A 13,499-nucleotide genomic window follows, 5' to 3' on the forward strand; every position below is an offset into this window, starting at 1 on the left:
ATCTCTCTGTACAAGAGTGGGCCATCTATGGATCCCTGTCATCTCTCTGTACAAGGGTGGGCCATCTATGGCTCTCTGTCATCTCTCTGTACAGGAGTGGGCCATTTATGGATCCCTGTCATCTCTCTGAATACAAGAGTGGGACATCTACGGATCTCTTGTCATCTCTCTGTACAAGAGTGGGCCATTTATGGATCCCTGTCATCTCTCTGTACAAGAGTGGGCCATCTATGGATCCCTGTTATCTCTCTGTACAAGAGTAAGCCATCTATGGATCCCTGAAACTAATGACCCATACCTCTAACTAATCTCATATGCAAAGCCAAGGAAAGAATTGTCATGGAAATAATAAGTAATGACACAGGTATTGAACACAGACTCATGGAATTAGGCATAAACTCCTATGTTACACTCTGGATAGTCAACTGGCTCTCGGGTGGAATTCAAAAAGTTATAATAGGGGAGTCCACCTCCTCAAAGAAACTATTCAGTAGCAGAGGCTGAGATGGTTCTGTGTAGGGTTTGCTCCTCATATCTCTGTACAAGAGTGGGCCATCTATGGATCTTTGTCATATCTCTGTATAAGAGTGGGCCATCTATGGATCCCTGTCATCAATCTGTACTAGGGTGGGCCATCTATGGATCTCTGTCATCCCTCTGTACAAGAGTGGGCCATTTATGGAGCCATGTCATCTCTGTGTACAAGAGTGGGTCATCTATAGATCTCTGTCATCTCTCTGTACAAGAGTGGGCCATCTATGGATACCTGTCATCTCTCTGTACAAGGGTGGGCCATCTATGGATCTCTGTCATCTCTCTGTACAAGAGTGGGCCATTTATGGATCCCTGTCATCTCTCTGTACAAGACTGGGCCATCTATGGATCCCTGTCATCTCTCTGAACAAGAGTGGGCCATCTATGGATCCCTGTTATCTCTCTGTACAAGAGTAGGCCATCTATGGATCCCTGAAACTAATGACCCATAAGTCTGACTAGTTTCATATGCAAAGCCAAGGAAAGAATTATCATGGAAATAATAAGTAATGACATAGGAAACCTTCAGACACTGGATCCAACCCAGTTCAGTTCTGTCAAGGGAAGATAATGCCTTCTCAGGCCTAATAAACTTCTTTGAGAAGGTCACCAAGGCAATGGATGATGGTAAAATAGTGCATTCTGCCTAAAATGACCTAGCCAAGACATTTGGCACAATATCCCACTAGGGTATTGAACACAGACGCATGGAATTAGGCATAAACTCCTGTGTTACACTCTGGATAGCCAACTGGCTCTCGGGTAGAAATCAAAAAGTTATAATAGGCGAGTCCACCTCCACAAAGAAACTATTCAGTAGCAGAGGCTGAGATGGTTCTGTGTAGGGTTTGCTCCTCATATCTCTGTACAAGAGTGGGTCATCTATGGACCCTTGTCATATCTGTGTATAAGAGTGGGCCATCTATGGATCCCTGTCATCTTTCTGTACAAGGGCGGGCCATCTATGGATCTCTGTCATCTCTCTGTACAAGAGTGGGCCATTTATGGATTCCTGTCATCTCTCTGTACAAGAGTGGGCCATCTATAGATCTGTGTCATCTCTCTGTACAAGAGTGGGCCATCTATGGATCCCTGTCATCTCTCTGTACAAGGGTGGGCCATCTATGGCTCTCTGTCATCATTCTGTACAGGAGTGGGCCATTTATGGATCCCTGTCATCTCTCTAAATAAAAGAGTGGGCCATCTACGGATCTCTTGTCATCTCTCTGTACAAGAGTGGGCCATCTATGTATCCTTGACATATCTCTGTATAAGAGTTGGCCATCTATGGATCCCTGTCTTCTCTCTGTACAAGGGTGGGCCATCTATGGATCTCTGTCATCTCTCTGTACAGGAGTGGGCCATCTATGGATCTCTGTCATCTCCCTGTACAAGACTGGGCCATCTATGGATCCCTGTTATCTCTCTGTACAAGAGTAGGCCATCTATGGATCCCTGAAACTAATGACCCATAAGTCTGACTAGTCTCATATGCAAAGCCAAGGAAAGATTTATCATGGAAATAATAAGTAATGACATAGGAAACCTTCAGACACTGGATCCAGCCCAGTTCAGTTCTGTCAAGGGAAGATAATGCCTTCTCAGGCCTAATAAACTTTTTTGGGAAGGTCACCAAGGCAATGGATGATGGTAAAATAGTGCATTCTGCCTAAATTGACCTAGCCAAGACATTTTGCACAATATCCCACTAGGGTATTGAACACAGATGCATGGAATTAGGCATAAACTCCTATGTTACACTCTGGATAGCCAACTGGCTCTTGGGTAGAATTCAAAAAGTTATAATAGGGGAGTCCACCTCCACAAAGAAACTATTCAGTAGCAGAGGCTGAGATGGTTCTGTGTAGGGTTGCTCCTCATCTCTCTGTACAAGAGTCGGCCATCTATAGATCTCTGTCATCTCTGTGTACAAGAGTGGGCCATCTATGGAACCCTGTCATCTCTTTGTACAAGGATGGGCCATCTATGGCTCTCTGTCATCTCTCTGTACAGGAGTGGGCCATTTATGGATCCCTGTCATCTCTCTGAATACAAGAGTGGGCCATCTACGGATCTCTTGTCATCTCTCTGTACAAGAGTGGGCCATTTATGGATCCCTGTCATCTCTCTGTACAAGTGTGGGCCATCTATGGATCCCTGTCATCTCTCTGTACAAGGGTGGGCCATCTATGGATCTCTGTCATCTCTCTGTACAGGAGTGGGCCATTTATGGATCCCTATCTTCTCTCTGAATACAAGACTGGGCCATCTACAGATCTCTGTCATCTCTCTGTACAAGAGTGGGCCACCTATAGAGCCCTGTCATCTCTCTGTACAAGACTAGGCCATCTATGGATCCCTGCCATCTCTCTGTACAAGAGTGGGCCATCTATGGATCCTTGTTATCTCTCTGTACAAGAGTAGGCCATCTATGGATCCCTGAAACTAATGACCCATAAGTCTGACTAGTCTCATATGCAAAGCCAAGGAAAGAATTATCATGGAAATAATAAGTAATGACATAGCAAACCTTCAGACACTGGATCCAACCCAGTTCAGTTCTGTCAAGGGAAGATAATGCCTTCTCAGGCCTAATAAACTTTTTTGGGAAGGTCACCAAGGCAATGGATGATGGTAAAATAGTGCGTTCTGCCTAAATTGACCTAGCCAAGACATTTGGCACAATATCCCACTAGGGTATTGAACACAGACTCATGGAATTAGGCATAAACTCCTATGTTACACTCTGGATAGCCAAATGGCTCTCGGGTAGAATTCAAAAAGTTATAATAGGCGAGTCCACCTCCACAAAGAAACTACTCAGTAGCAGACGCTGAGATGGTTCTGTGTAGGGTTTGCTCCTCATATCTCTGTACAAGAGTGGGCAATCTATGGACCCTTGTCATATCTGTGTATAAGAGTAGGCCATCTATGGATCTCTGTCATCTCTCTGTACAAGGGTGGGCCATCTATGGATCTCTGTCATCTCTCTGTACAAGAGTGGGCCATTTATGGATCCCTGTCATCTCTCTGTACAAGAGTGGGCCATCTATAGATCTCTGTCATCTCTCTGTACAAGAGTGGGCCATCTATGGATCCCTGTTATCTCTCTGTACAAGGGTGGGCAATCTATGGCTCTCTGTCATCTTTCTGTACAGGAGTGGGCCATTTATGGATCCCTGTCATCTCTCTGAATACAAGAGTGGGCCATCTACAGACTCTTGTCATCTCTCTGTACAAGAGTGGGCCAATTATGGATCCCTGTCATCTCTCTGTACAAGAGTGGGCCATCTATGGATTCCTGTTATCTCCCTGTACAAGAGTAGGCCATCTATGGATCCCTGAAACTAATGATCCATACCTCTAACTAGTCTCATATGCAAAGCCAAGGAAAGAATTGTCATGGAAATAATAAGTAATGAGACAGGAAACCTTCAGACACAGGATCCAACCCAGCTCAGTTCTGTCAAGGGAAGATAATGCCTTCTCAGGCCTAATAAACTTCTTTGAGAATGTCACCAAGGCAATGGATGATGGTAAAATAGTGCATTCTGCCTAAATTGACCTAGCCAAGACATTTGGCACAATATGCCACTAGGGTATTGAACACAGACTCATGGAATTAGGCATAACCTCCTATGTTACACTCTGGATAGCCAACTGGCTCTCGGGTAGAAATCAAAAAGTTATAATAGGCGAGTCCACCCACAAAGAAACTATTCAGTAACAGAGGCTGAGATGGTTCTGTGCAGGGTTTGCTCCTCATATCTCCGTACAAGAGTGGGCCATCTATGTATTCTTGTCATATCTCTGTATAAGAGTGGGCCATCTATGGATCGCTGTCTTCTCTCTGTACAAGGGTGGGCCATCTATGGATCTCTGTCATCTCTCTGTACAGGAGTGGGCCGTCTGTGGATCCCTGTCATCTCCCTATACAAGACTGGGCCATCTATGGATCCCTGTTATCTCTCTGTACAAGAGTCGGCCATCTATAGATCTCTGTCATCTCTGTGTACAAGAGTGGGCCATCTATGGAACCCTGTCATCCATCTGTACAAGGGTGGGCCATCTATGGCTCTCTGTCATTTCTCTGTACAGGAGTGGGCCATTTATGGATCCCTGTCATCTCTCTGAATACAAGAGTGGGCCATCTACGGATCTCTTGTCATCTCTCTGTACAAGAGTGGGCCATTTATGGATCCCTGTCATCTCTCTGTACAAGAGTGGGCCATTTATGGATCCCTGTCATCTCTCTGTACAAGAGTGGGCCATCTATGGATCCCTGTCATCTCTCTGTACAAGGGTGGGCCATCTATGGATCCCTGTCATCTCTCTGTACGAGGGTGGGCCATCTACGGATCTTTTCTCATCTCTCTGTACAAGAGTGGGCCATCTTTGGATCCCTGTCATCTCCCTGTACAAGACTGGGCCATTCTGCCTAAACTGACCTAGCCAAGACTGCTATGTTACACTCTGGATAGCCAACTGACTCTCGGGTAGAATTCAAAAAGTTATAATAGGGGAGTCCACCTCCACAAAGAAACTATTCAGTAGCAGAGGCTGAGATGATTCTGTGCTGGATTTGCTCCTTTTCGATATTTACTTCTCAGAAGTTAAGGTCAGTGTTAAGGGTTTCTGGCTGACCAAGTTTGCTGATGATTGCAAACTAGGAACAGTCAGACACTAACATCCTCAAGGAAAGAGTAACATAGACAAATAACTGGTGTCCTAACCATGGTTTAAAACTCATTGCCAAGAAATGCATAATAGTACCCTTTGGAAGTTTGGCTACCTCAGGAAACTACATCACTGAAAGACACCCCTAAGAGTAGATGCAGTAGTCAGTGATTTGGGGATGTATGTAGATAGTAACCCCACTTTCAATCAACATATTTCTAAGGTAGTAAGGAAATTATTCTATGTTGTTCAACTTATAAACAAGGGTATGGCATCCAGGTTCAAGGAAATCATCTTTCCATTGTATTTGACCTTCACTAGACCTATCATTGAGTACAAAACCTCCTTTAGTATGCACTTGACCAAGCACATGCAACAACTAGAATGTCTGTAGATGTTCCTCACAAAAAAGAATACAGGACATAACATGTCATATGAAGATAGTCTCAAAGCTCTACCCCTATACTCTGTCTCCTACAGGTTGCTGAGGGGTGATCTATCCCTAGCATACAAGGCATCCTTGAATCCTGCTCTGATGAAACTTTTGCATATCTGCAAAGCAAACAGCATCAGAACTACCCAATCAAGAGACTTAAACCTTTTTTACAAAATAAATAAAACCTGTTGGAGAGACAGATATGCATCTGAGAGAATACCCCGTCTCTGGGGAAGGCTTCCCTAGCAGGTGAAGCAGAGCTCTTCCCTAACCATATTCAAGCGTAAACTGGACCAGTGGATGGGAAATCAGCAATTCACCCCTGGTCTGGCACCTATGTCTCTAATGGACAGGTACAACCTGTAAATGCTTGCCCAGCCATGCTCTAACATACCTATAAACATTTACGTATACCTAAAAATAATCTCTATGACACCATAAACATTTGCTAGATACATTTTGGAAGCTTTTCTGGGATTGTAAGGGCCCCTGTGGTCATTTGCCTAGTATATACCAATGAACCTATAAAAAAGTGCAGACTCTTGATGCTCTGCAATCTCCTTATCTGGAAGACAGTTACTAATAACTAAATATTGTTCTGACAAACTCAGACAGAACCATGCACACACACAGCAGCCTACATACTTCTAGAACATACATCACCATGTGCACACTGAAGAACAGCAATCATGGGTTAGGAAGTAAAAGACATTTACTACACAAAAAATTTTAAAAGGTTTAAGCACTTTTGTCTTTTACATCCTAGGACTTCATCATAAACTTGGTAACTCATAATCAGCAAACATTTACATAAGAATCTTCTTTTTCTCAATTAAAAAACATAATTCAAAAACTCCTCTTGATGCAGCGAAACTAAAATCATCCACTTCATAAATATTTAACATGAGATTGCCAACAGTAAAATAAAATGATTAATAAAATATTGAAATGAAAAAAAAGTATATATATATATATATATATATATATATATATATATATATATATATATATATATATATATATATATATATATATATATATAAACTGTATTTCTCCGTAAATAAGACCTAACAATAGAATAAGGCCTAGTATGGTTTTCCATGGTAGTCATGATGTAAGCCCTACCCCAAAAATAAGCCCCAGTTAAGATCGTCAACAACACATGATGGATGTGTTGAATTATAAAATAATAATATTATTGACACCTGTTGATTGAGGTTATTTTATTCTGCTCACCATTTTTGGACCATTCGGACACCCAACTTCTTCTTTTTGCAGAAAGTCATAAGATTCTTTCCCCAGGAGTCCTCCACGATTCATACTGTAACCCTAATCCTCACTTACACTTGACGTTTGAGATCCTTGGCCCATAAAAACTGGCAAGTGTACTTTGACTGGTCGAAGTACAGACAATGCACGTAAAATGTGCGCACTTGATAATGAACGGGTGTGGTTGTGTCTTCTTAGCTGTTGCCATTTTTGTTGCCACTCCTGTCTCATAAGTCTTCAATTAACCCCCCCAAACAAGATGAGTGCAAAAAGAAAGAGCTATTCCACTGAGTACAAGAAAGGAATCATGGAGGACTCCTGGGGAAAGAATCTGATGGCTTTATGCAAAGAGAAGAAGCTGGAACATCAAATGGTCCGAAAATGGTGAGCAAAGTACGATAACCTCAGTCAACAGGTGGACAAGGGAAATGCTAAGAAGTGCAAGTGTGGATCAGGTCACCAACTATTATTTCCTGAGCTGGAAGGCATCATCTGTGAATGGATTACTAACAGGAGAGCAAAGGCTTTGGTTGTGCGCAGGGCTGATATTCAAGCATTTGCCCTTGCAATGGCACCACAGTTAGAAATATCCCCAGAAGAATTCTAAGCATCACACATTGGCTGGATGGCTTCCTTCAGCTATATGAAATGTCTCTAAGAAGATCAACAACACTGTTCAAGCTGGAAGATACTGAAGTTATTAAACATGTACTTCCATTCAAGTCCTTTGTTGATGGCATCGACTTTTCTAAATCCCAACTCTCCAACACGATTGCTATGGATAAAACTGCAGTGTTTATGGGCCAAGGATCTCAAACAACAATTGATCAGAGGGGTGCCTCGTCAATCTACATTCCATCCACTGGTTACAAAAGTGCACGTGTTACCTGTATTTTGGCAATTCATCTAGATGGAAAGAAAACCCCACCTCTAATCATTAGTAAGGGCAAAAAAGATAAGATTTAATGCGTTTCAGGCATTTACATTCTTGAAACTGAAAAATCCTGGTGCATACGAGCAGTTATAAGGTCGATGTAATGCTGCCACTTGTTTTGCGAGGTGGCAAAAGAGATCTGCTAGTCTGGGTTTCAGCCAGCACTCACCATGCTAAAGACATGAAGAACTTCTTTGCACAGAGAAGAATAGATCAAATAATGATTCCAGCAGGAATGACTGCCTATCTCCAGACTCTTGATATTGCAATAAACAAGCCATTCAAGGACCATTTGCACATGGAACTCAGTGACTACATTGAAAATAGAATGGAGAGAAATTAGCATGGAAACTTTGTGAAGCCTAGCCTGCAAGAGGTTGTGACTTGGGTAAAGAATTTGTGGGATAAAATCACTGACAACTGTGTTGCCAATGCACTACGAGCAGGCTACATGGACAAGCAGTGCTCATTTAAGGAGAGCTCTATTGCTAGGCATGACAGATTGGAGCCAATGGTTTATAGGAAATGGAGTCACAAGAAATTCAGGCCGGAATTCAGGGGTTGGAGACTTATAACTATGTTCCAGAAGAAGATGACATGACTGTATTTGAATAACTTTTCTGTTATCAGGGCAACAGAATGGATTGCTTCTGCTTTTAGCTGCCAGCAAGCTCTAGTCAGTTTTTTGACTTTATTGTATTAAGGTAACGTTTCATTATCAAGGGGTAATTACAAAGGAAGGCCACTAGTTCCCAGACTTAATTTTAATGACTTTCCATCATTCTTTATTTATGGTTTGGGTAAGGAATAAAGAAAGCATCACCACTCAAAAAGTGGCAGTTATTCACCTGTTTTATTCCCTCCTCCAATACACATATATTGAGATTTTTCTGCACTTTCTGTTAAGCATGAAATATTGCACTGTGAAAGCCAAGGTGTAGATATTCTGAAGCTGAAATGTTTGTTGCACTGTTTATGTAGAATTCTCACACAACTGTTAACGCGTTATCTAGAACTGTTGCCCAATAACGAAAAATTACCAAATGTCAATTTGTGTACATGAATAAATGTTGATTTGTGTACATGAACAAATTAATAAATGTAGATTGCTGTACGGGGGGGGGGGTAAATAAGCCATCCCCTGATAATAAGCCCTAATGTGTATTTCAGTGAGGGGAAAAGTATAAGACCCAGTCTTATTTTTGGGGAAATACGATATATATGTGTATGTATGCATGTGTGTAGATATATATATATATATATATATATATATATATATATGTTATTGTTTGTCTTTTCAGCTTTTCCCAGTTAGGGGTCGCCACAGCGGAACTCCGGTCCACTAATGATTGGCAGTAGATTTTCTTATGCCAGCCCAATGCCCAACCTTCATTGAAGGCACGCCCATTCATGCCTGTCTTTCAGAGGCCACTCGACCGCAGGGAGGACATGCAGATTCCACACTATATATATATATATATATATATATATATATATATATATAATATATACACATATATATATATATATATATATATATATATATATATATATATATATATATATATATATATTTATATATATATATATATACACACACACACACACACACACACACACACACACACACACACACACACACACACGCATGCACACACGTACACACACATACATACATACAGCCATCTACACTGAAAATTCACTTTGATTGTTGAAAAATAAATATTCCATAAATATTCTAATAAATAAATAAATAACCAAAACTTGCTGTCATATTCTAACAAAGCAGAGCTGTCTCAGTTTTTCCCACATAAAAAGAGTCATGTCATGGAGTTAGCCTAAATAGTTTCATGGTCAATATCAAGCCACTGGGTCCGCACTAATGATTGTGGCACAACAGGCTAAATTTTCAACACATATTTATTTAATTCAATGTATTTTACTGTTGTGGATCTCATGTTAAGTATTCATGAAATGGGTGGTTTTAGTTTCTATGCATCAAAAGGAGGTTTTGAGTTACGTATTAATTGAGAAGAAACTCCTGTGTAAAAGTTTGCTGATTATGAGTTACCCAGTTTCTGCTGAAGTCTTAATATATATAGAGGACAAAAGCACTTTTTTAAAACTTTTGAGTCATTTATTTTGTAAACGTGCGAATGCTGCTCTTCAGTGTGTACAGTACGTTTTTTTTTTTTGGTCACTTTACATGCTGTTGAAGTATCTCTTCTTGGTCATTATACATTAGCATGCACAGCTTCTTCCTTGGGTTCCTTTCAGGAAGGACTGCTGCTGCTTCTTTTATGAGAACTCTGGCTGACTCACTACAGACAGGAGGAAGCAGACAATTGCTAGTCTTACTCATAACCATGCAGTTGAACTCTGCCCTTTCTGTGGAAGACAGACATGAGACTACTGACAAGTTCTGCTGCACAGAGGTTATTCTGCAGCTGGTCCTGTCATGTGCTAGTATGAAGGCTTGGAAAAGGGGCTCCTCTTACCCCACTCCTGCTTTCCACAGCACGCTCCTGATCTCCTCAAAGTACTAACGGAGTTCTTGGGTAACTATCCAAAAGTCTTTCTGCACTGAAGCATGTATTCATAGTCATCTCTCTGGCGCAGAGTGAAGGAGCCCTGACTGTGACCTGGCTTTGGTTAGTCCACTCAGACTCCCGGCAGTCATCTGTACCACTTATGGTAAGCATGTCCTTGACAGACACAGAAACTCTAGTCCTATAGTATATGTCCCTGCCCACTCCCCTACACTTGCACAAAGGTCTGTGAGAGATAAGCTGACAAGGTACCAGGGATATCAGAAATTGTTTTCACAGTAGGGTTCCAGGACACAGCTAATAGTGGCAGATGACCATGGGGAGAGGAGAAAGCACACAAAAATATGTCTTCTTGTGTAGGACAAGTTGTGATAATTTTAAAGTCCCAGTGATTTCCTTGTGCACCTTGTGTCATATCCAGTTTCTCAATCAGTTTCCAGATAATATATTGATAGATGGATGTATATTGGAAAGTCTATTAGTTTTACTAATAATTTTTCATCAAAAAAAAGTTAACCTGGTAACCTTTTTTGTAACCTTTTGATTAGAGTCTGCCATAGGTGCCTGAAGCTGTTGAAGACTGGGGGGCAGGGGGGGGGGGTGAGAGGAGCACTTAGTGATCTAAAAAGGGCAATTTTTTTATAACTATTTACTACCACAACATAGGTTAACTTGGAGGACATTTTAAGTTTAGCCAATTCACTTTTGCTGCTTGAATTAACATTTTCTGATTGGTCTTACCTATCCCATGGCTGACAATTGTATATTAGCCCTAGTGAGAATAACTGTTATCATACCATAGATAATTTGAGGGAACCCATGTAAGGGATGGAGCATTTAGGAACTGCCTTTATCCATTAGTGGCATGAGGGGCAATCCTGGAGTACATTTTTTATTACCCCTCCTTAGATCCAAGTTGCATTTGAATATGGACGGATGAACTTTGTTTTATTTTTATGTATAGTCAGTTTTGGAACAGTGGTAGCCTCTGTGATATATATCCATCTCTCCACAACATTCAGTTTAGATAACTGGACTATTTCTGATGCCATTTGACTTGCTGATGTTCAGTAGGTCCATCTGTATTAGGTCGGAGGATGCCTTGTATGCCAGACATGTCACCTCTAAACACTCTGTAGGATACTGAGTATAGTAATACATCTTTGAGGGGGTCCATGCAAGACCTATTGTTTAGGACTTGTATCCTTTTAGTAAGGTATCTCTGAAGGTATTTCAATTGTTTCATGGGGCTGGACCGATAGGTTCATAGGTTCATAGGTTCATACTAGGCTATCTGCCCTAGGGCATTTATAAGCCTAGCCAGAGTGTGTGTGGCTTTCACCACCCCTTAGGATGAGAATACTATACCCATTAGTTTGCTGTGCCTCTGTCCAGCAGTGATACAGAGATGATTCCCGGGGTAAACCTACGATCTCCCATCCACTCGTCAAGATTTCTCTTGAACAGAGTCAGTGAGGGGCTCTGCCTCACATGTACTGGGATTCTGTTCCATAGTGTAGGGAGTCTCTGGGTGATGAATCTGTCCCTCCAGCACGTATAGGTTCATACATGCCAAAGTGGGCATTATACAAAATGATTGACCTAATGAGAGCTTTGTATAGGGGGACAACAACATCTCTAGATCTAGTCACAATTTGTTTATAAGTTGTGCAATATAGAAATGCTTTCTTGTAACTCTGGGCACATGTTGGTCAAAAGTTAGGTTACTGTACACACAAGTTGCTAAATGCCAGACAATTGGGTCAGTTCTCAGAGGTCATTGTCATGATTTTGACACCAATTATTATTTGGAACAAACCTTCCTGTATGATGGTTAAGTCATTTGGGGATTCAGTAACTGCTCCTAGCTTGCAGTCATCGCAAACGTTTATGGCCAAAGCCCTTTGACATTTCCTTTTACTTTTGAGATGCATATGCCAAACAGAAAAAGTCTCAGCACTAAACCCTGGGTGACTCCATTGGTGACTGGTCTCTTCCCCTGTTTTAATCTTCTGCATCCTGTGAGCCAAGTTGGCAATGCAGCTGGCGAAGTATGTGTTTGCTCCTACATTATTCATCTTTTGTACAACACCTGAGTAGGGGACTGTGTCAAAAGGCTTGGCCAGGTCAAGGTAATGTGATGTGAACTGTTTTACCTTCATCCATTGCTTTGGTAACAAGAGTAAAGCTTAACATTTGCCCATGATTTTGAGCCTTTCACACTTTCCTCTGGGCTGTTTTCAAACACATTTTTAGGGCCATGCATACATGTATGCATTCTTTGATTCACCTTCCTGATTGTATTAAATTATATTCCTTGTATAATACAGCACACTTGTTAGAGTGTGTTTTAAATTTGTAGTTTTGTAGTTTTGAACAGTCTTCTAGTAAGCAAGGAAACAAAATGTATGAACCAATAATGACAAAACTACCCATTTCAGAAAATTTCAACCATAAAAGGCCACTCAAACTTCTGTCATTACAATCCACCAATATCAGTAAATATACAAAATCACTGCAGAAGTAAGTCATTTAAATAATTCCACATTAAAGGGGTTTCTAACTAATGAACAAGTTGCTACTAGGAAACAACTTTTATATTTCATTGTTTCATCTACAAATAAAGTGCCTGTTGCCCTTGAAGAATAAATTGCCTATGTTACATTAAAAATGATAGGCTAGTAATATTGCAATAGGGAATGGATGTCAAACTGATGACAGGTTCATAGCTACCAGGTAACTTCTCCAAAGGAGGGCATTCACAGGACTGCAGCATCCACTCCCTTTAAAGTACAACACAGTACAGTATCAGCAATCCATCTACATACTCTGGGAGTAGAACCCATAACCTTCTGCATCAAAAGTAATGCTACTAACAATGCAAACAGACTTGGAATAAGCAGCACTAAACTTCTCTTCCCCTGAAGCTCTCAGCTCCTTGAATTTTTGTTTTTTATTTAACATTTGTTTACCAGGAAAGTCTGACATGGAACAACACCAATTTTCAGCAGAGGCCCTGGGAGAAATGCTCAAGATGCATGTCTTTGTAACATGGAAGGAAACCAGAGCACCCAGAGGATTGGAAACCCACACAAATACA

General features: G+C 41.1%; 1 protein-coding gene across 2 annotated transcripts in view; it reads left to right on the forward strand.

Moving 5' to 3' along the window:
- MELTF (melanotransferrin) overlaps window positions 1–13,499 on the forward strand; it is a 592,427-nt gene that overhangs the window by 377,614 nt on the left and 201,314 nt on the right. The window lies entirely within an intron of this gene.

This window comes from Protopterus annectens, chromosome 4.part1, assembly GCF_019279795.1.
Source record: "Protopterus annectens isolate FY-2018-M chromosome 4.part1, PAN1.0, whole genome shotgun sequence".
NCBI classification, from domain to species: Eukaryota; Metazoa; Chordata; order Ceratodontiformes; family Protopteridae; genus Protopterus; species Protopterus annectens.